The sequence below is a fragment of the Molossus molossus genome, unplaced genomic scaffold (assembly GCF_014108415.1).
Source record: "Molossus molossus isolate mMolMol1 unplaced genomic scaffold, mMolMol1.p scaffold_m16_p_17, whole genome shotgun sequence".
Classification (NCBI taxonomy): Eukaryota; Metazoa; Chordata; class Mammalia; order Chiroptera; family Molossidae; genus Molossus; species Molossus molossus.
This window is the reverse complement of record NW_023425352.1, coordinates 60,805,057-60,811,787: the sequence shown is the minus strand read 5'-3', so window position 1 is coordinate 60,811,787 and position 6,731 is coordinate 60,805,057. Positions and strand designations below refer to the sequence as shown.

Genomic DNA, 6,731 nt, shown 5'->3' with positions numbered 1-6,731 from the left:
CCTGGCACAGGGCGCAGGGCAAAGCCAGCCCCTCGCGTGAGTTTCCACCAGAGGTAAGAACGCGGCTTCAGTTCGTCTTGACAAATGTTCTGTTTCTTCTGTCCTGTCAGTCACGCGCCCTCGCCCCCTCCCAGGGCCCAGACCACACAGTTTAGACCTTCCAAGTCCCCCCTCTCTCAGCCTCGCTGGAGCTCCCTGCCTGCGGGGCGGAGGAGCCGGGGCAGAGTGGAGGTTTGTTCTGTGTGACACCTCTTCTCTCTGTCCAGTCTGACCTTGAAACTGTGGGAGGGCAGTCCATGCAGTGGCCTTTGCCAAAGCCGGCCTGGCTCCACTGTGACTCAGCACAGGCGGGACACCCACACTTCTTATAATCACCAAGTAGAGGGATTGGGGGCCTCTTCAGCCAACATTTCTCTCCACGTTGAATTCTGTGGAAGTCTCATGATCCAAGTTCAAGGATGTCAAACAGCTACAAAAATAATTGTCATGTGGGTCTCTTCCCTTCTAACAACCAGCATGAGGACAGTCCTTTTAAGACGAGAGGAGCATCCTAAGAGGTGATAATTAAATTTCTGTCCCCACACACTTGGGCCTGTGAGTGAAGGCAAGGGAAAGGGCTGCCCCCTCTTCCTGTGCGACAAGATGGACCCTGACACGCACATCCCACACACGTCTCTTACTCTTCAAAAAGCGAGAGGCAACCACCATGAGCACCAAGAGGTCATGTGCAGACATGTTATGCATGGGGGGTTTCAGGAGGGAAACCAGTGCCTGTTCTCACATGACCTGGCAAACAGCAAGCCGTCCACCCTCTGCAAGTGTCAGAGGAGCTACTGCGCCCGTGGAACTCGCTGCAGGTGTATCACATGAAGCCCTCTGCTGCCGCTGGTGGGGCTGTGGGCTCTGCGCCCCACGGGGTGCCATCCATGGCTCCCACTATCCTCACCTTCCTTCTGACCTTACTGCACCTACTGTGAAAACTAACTTACATGAGCCCGGAAAACGTGAGAGAACATTGGTACTTAGAGACTGAAATCTCTCCGGCGTGGCCGAAGAAAAGGCTTGCTCCAGTGTGGTGAATGATCCAGCGGCAGGTGAAGTCTCTTCCTGCCTCGAGGCACTAGGAGGGGCTGCATGACGAGAAACCAGCAGCCCCTACAGCAAGGAGCCGCAGCCAGGCCCTTGCGGCCACCGGGGAATGCCGATTTGGAATGCTTGGGTCTACCTCATGGGGAGATGTGTGACATCTCGAGGTTACCCCTGTGGCCCAGAGCAAGGGAAAGTGCATGAGAAGATCTGCAGGTCGACATTCAGACAGGAGATGGAAAAGGAGCCCTGCCTCCGGGCAGGTCAGGACAGCGTGGTGCCTGCGTGCGGTGACCCCCGAGAGGGCGTCTGCTTCGGAGAGACTGGGGATTCTCTCAGCTGCTCCGTCTGCATCCGACAGTGGGCGTGTGCCAAGCAGTTGGAGAACCCAATCATTAAGTCTTGTCCAGAATGCCATATGACATCATAGTTCATAATTCCAAGTGTGTATTAGGTAGAAGATCAGAATAAAAAGAACGAGGTGATTGCAGCTTTCAAACAGGGAATGGAAAAAACAAACAAACTTGGAGGTACTTTGAGCAAGGCAAGGGGCCTGCCCATTTGGAAGCGAATGTCTTTACCCCATGCTTACCCTGATGGGCTGCTAGCAGGGCCTAAAACCCTAGGAAACAGTTCAGTTCTGAAGGCACCATGAGGTTCTTACATTCAGTGTGGCTCTGGTATTTCATGGAGAACAGAAAAGGCTGGCATGTCCTCAACACTGAAGATGTCGACATGACAGAGCTTGGAGACCCCTCTGTGCACCTGTCTAGAGTAGAATGGGCAGAACCCTGAAGAGCAGATCGTCACCCTGCATGCCGGGCTCTGCCAGCAGGGCCCATCCCAATGAGGGTGTGCAGAGCTCCCTGTCCTGCATCCCCAGGTAGCGTGTGGCTTGGATTTGAGTGGGGTTGTATTTAACCCTGGTCTCATCCATTCTCCTTACCACAGCCATGAGAAGAGTGAGGGATATAAAATAACCTAACAAGTATATGGAATCACCACTTTTATAGCTGATATCTTAGTTGTACCTCAAGCTCCTTAGGGGACCAGCTAAACAGCTAGACTGAGTTTTGAGTGATTGCTTTTAAAACAAACTTGGCTCCTGTCCTTTATGAGCTTTCGCTCCCTAGAAATTACACTGAACTTACAGTTGCCCCTAAAGTAGATTTTTTTTTACCAAAGGGTTATTCACCCCTAAAAACAATTCCCATAGTGAACTTTCAGGTACTTAACTAGTGCATAAGGATCTTTACAAGGCTTTTCCAGAAACAAATAGGCACTGCATGCCTTAGTGGCCCAAGTCAGAGCAGGAGTCTTGTTGCCGTGTATTCAGTGAGCAAAGTACAAATCGTCTTCCCTGTAAGCGGGGCTCTAGAAGTAGCGGGAAGAACAGGGTGGCAGAGCAGAGGTAAAGCCCCTGATTTCTGGTTGGTGTTGTGGCCACAACTGGAGAAAACCTTGCACACACACCTCCGGGGAAACATGTCCCTGGCTCTCCCCGATGGCACAGGCCCCAAGGTCATCACACTGAGGGCTCAGTACACATGGGCTCTTGTGTGTTTCTTCTGCCCAAACCATCCAGTCTCACCTGTAAAAGTTTCTGGTTCTGACTCAGCAGTGGTCCTGAGCATGATTCTCTGTCATCAGTTGTAGTTTTTAAAATAATTTTTCTTTATTGATTTTAGAGAAAGAGGAAGAGAGAAGGAGAGACATAAGAGAGAGAACATAGATCGGCCACCTCCTGCATGACCCCCCCCCCCACACACACACACACACACACTGGGGATTTAGCCCACAACCTGGGCATGTGCCCTGACCGGGAATCAAACCAGCCACCTCTTAGTGCATGGGTCAATGCTCAACCACTGAGCCACACCGGCTGGGCCAGTTGTGATTTTCATTGAAGGAACATAATTTTATGAATCAGAACAAACTCATCCTAAACTTGAATTACCTATTTTTATAAACAGCTATAGATACCATTGTAAAATGCATTAAAGTGTGGGTAGAAAAAGTTCAAAATAATTTAACTTTTCTAAATCAGACCTACAAGTAAACCAGAGAAATGTTTTCTCCAAGACAAAAAATAAAAAGTAAGGTCAGTACAGCTATCTCATAAAATACACAGAATCTATAGGAATGCCACAAATATCTGTGTGCAATTATTACCCTTCTAGAATCTGAGAAGATGGGGATCCCTGAGAGGCAGAGGGTCACACATCGGAATAAAAAATTCAGAGCAGAAGAATCATAAAAGGTTGCCTAGTCCATTTCAAACTGTTCTTTTTTAGAGATGAGAAAACTGAGGTCCTAACCTGCAGGAGACAACTAAGCCCCAAAGTATACAGAGATGAAATTTTCAAGAAGCTTCTTTCCTTTGGCATACTCCTGACCATGCGTGACCTTGGAATGACTCTAGAAGCTGCATGTGTGCCCACAAACTTAGAGCTCTGTAGAGGGATTCATTCAGCAGTGTATGTTCTTGAGTGGCTGCTGAGTTATGAGCACTGGGACAACAGCCCTCACCCAGACAGACAAGATTCCTTGATGGATGCGATGGTCTACCAAACAACCACAACCACAATAAAGACAATTTCAGATAATCAGCTCTGTCGACATTATGGAGAGTATCTAGGGCAGGGCTGGGTTAAGGAGGTGAAAGATAAGGGTCAAATGAAGTTTATGTGAAAACCAGGCATTTGAGCAAATCTGAAGAACGTAACAGACCCAAACATGTGGCAAACCTCCAGCCAGAGGGAACTGTGAGTATCAAGGGTCTGCAGCAGGGAAGAACGCGTGAGCAAAGGGAGGTGGTTCGAGGCACGGGTGCAGTGGAGCATTCCCAGTGGCCTCACTATGGGCTGCCGATGCAGAGTAGGAAAAAGAAAGGAGCAAGGCCAGTAGATGCAGAGAAATCAGTTCAGGAGCCAGACCGTGTAGGAGTCCCAGACACAGAGGCGGCTTGGACCAGGGCTGTATCCATGGGAATGGAGAGGCAGACGTGTTCTCCTGGATACTGACCACTAGCACCACACCCTGAGGAAAGTCAAAGCCTGTCTACCCAACCTCCAGTGGGAAGAAAATAAGGGCTGTACTTCCAGAATCTCCAAAAGGACCACCCAAGTCAGCATGAAGACGGTCCCCTCCCCATTAAGACAGCCTCTCCCATGACACCATTGGTTTTTACACTTAGCCTCAACCTAACACCAGCAATTACCCACATTTTACCCTCTTCCTCATTTTGTGTAACCCACTCAAGTTGGCCAAAGTATGAAAACCAATATAATACTGACTGCTTCGGGCAGGGAGCAGATGCGAGAGTCCATTAATATTTCATAGCGTAATAATGATCTGACTGTCATGGCCACCTGGTTGCTGCTTAAAAAGGTTCTACGTTCAGCTCCATCTCAATCAGTCAGTTTCTCTTTCTGTCCACAAAGGTCAGAGAAAGGTCACCCTATGAAGCAGAGAATCTAGCACCCCCAAAGTCTAGGAAGCAGTGGCCAGAATTGGCTGGTTGGTAGACCGAGAGAATACGCATTCCGGGCCAGGCCAAGGAGCAAGGGAGCAGCCATGAGGCCTCCTAGTGTATGTGAATAGGAAGGAGCTCACTTAAATGAACTCCAACTGGACCTGAAGGGACACTGCTCAGTGAGCCACACGTGTCTGATGGTTTCCCCCTGCCGGAACTGGAGAGTCTTTTTAATGTAACCTTAATCACGTGGAAAATTTCCGAAAAAGGCTGTGAGAAATGGCCAGTGTAGCCAAGCAAGTATTTTGAAGCTGGTAGATTCAATGAATGAATAGAATGTCACCACATTGAGATCACTGAACATTCAGGTATTCACAGCAAGGACATTTTTATCTCAAACATGGTATGAAGACTCCTGTTGTTGCTGAGGACACCTTCCAAGGGCAAGGACTTACTATATCCTCGCCTCGTTACTCCTCTGACCCGTCTCTCTTTTAGACCGTAAGCTCTTTGAGAGAAGGTTCTTGTTTAGTCGTTGTTTCCAGCCTCTAGAGTAGTGCCCAGCATACGGTAAGTGCTTAATTAAGATGTATTACATTGAAGGCAATTCTGGTAATGAACCTGCCCTAACTAGAACCATGGACCACCCAGGCCCCTTCCTGATGGCCCTCCGTGGTTTCAGGAGGAGCAGCAACCTCTTTGAAGGTGTGGAGGGTTCGTAGATATGAAACCCGGACCCTACAAGAGGGGACAGCTCTGCGCCAGCCCCGTGGAGGAAGCAGCAGTAAACAGATTCTGATTTTGACCAGAGACCTACCACTTGCTTCCTACATGGCTCAGCTAAGTTGTGTCATGACTTGGCCCCTCTGTGTCTCCAGCTCTTAAATGGGGACACAAAAATCCCACTCCTTCCATTAAAGACATCCTCTGAAGACAGTACTGTTTAGGGTCCCTAGACAGTAAATAAGAAAACATAAATCTTGCTCCTAGTCCTACTTGGCAAAACAACTGGCTTCTCCGGTCACTCGTCTTTCCTAAGTGAAGGGAGAGCCCCTTCCTACTCTGCTCTGCTCTGAGTCTGTGGATATGGGGGATGCACCGATTTTTCAGTTCATGTCTTGTATATTTTTAAACTTGTTTTGTAGGCATTGTAGTAAGCCTTTCCACTTAGCACCTTAAAAATAACTGAGTTTACAAAAAATTCTGATAAAATGTTTATAATGTGATGCACTTGTGAACACAACATGATTATGGCAGAGGCAAGATGATTTCTCTCTTTCATTAATAGTTGGAACTAAATAATTCCTATAACACTGAAAAGTACAGTTTTATATCTGAAAATGCAAGAGCTTTAATGGACTAAAACAGACGGTTACCCCTTGGAGTCTACTACACATGTGAAATTATTATTATTATGATTATCGCACCGTGATTATAATGCATTCCACTTAGCACTTTGGATTTTGTTTGCTACATAGTTCTAGATAATTTATTACTTATCCACTAGTGGTTCAGCCCCTGAGCAAAGGTTAAGAGCAAAATGTAAGCCTTTTGTCTAAATAAACTTGACTTTCGATACTGAAAGCGGAAACTTGTTCAGCCTGAACAGCGCTGATGTGGCTGATTCCTTTTGTTACAATCTCCCTGGATAATAATTCCTTAATTGCTCCTTAAATAGAATCAGTAATCATAGGACAGCCTTTAATAAGACTAAATTATGACGTTAATTTTGTATCCTGCTACTTTGCCAAATTCATTTATTTATTTTTTTTTTATTTTTTATTTTTATCCTCACCCAAGAACATTTTTCCATTTTTTGTACAGATAGAGTGGGAGGGAGAGAGAGGAAGGGAGAGAGAGAGAAACATCGACGTGAAGGGACACATCGAGTGGCTGCCACCCGCACGACCAACCAGGGCCGGGGACAAACTGCAACCGAAGTATGTGCCCTTAGCGGGAACTGAACCCGGGTCTCTCCAGACCGCAGGCCGATGCTCTAACCGCTGAGCCAAACTGGCCAGGGCCAAATTCATTTATTAAGTCTAGTAGATTTTTGATGGAGTCTTTAGGGTTTTCTATGTATAATATCATGTCATCTGCAAATACAGTTTCACTTTCTCCTTTCCAATTTGGATCCCTTTTATTTTTTCCTCATGTCTGATTGCTGTGG

The 6,731-nt window shown here is 47.2% G+C and overlaps 1 pseudogene; it reads left to right on the top strand.

The window, feature by feature from the left end:
- Positions 1-720: 720 nt before the first annotated feature.
- LOC118632660 lies at positions 721-1,881 on the top strand (annotated as a pseudogene).
- The last annotated feature ends 4,850 nt before the right edge of the window (positions 1,882-6,731 follow it).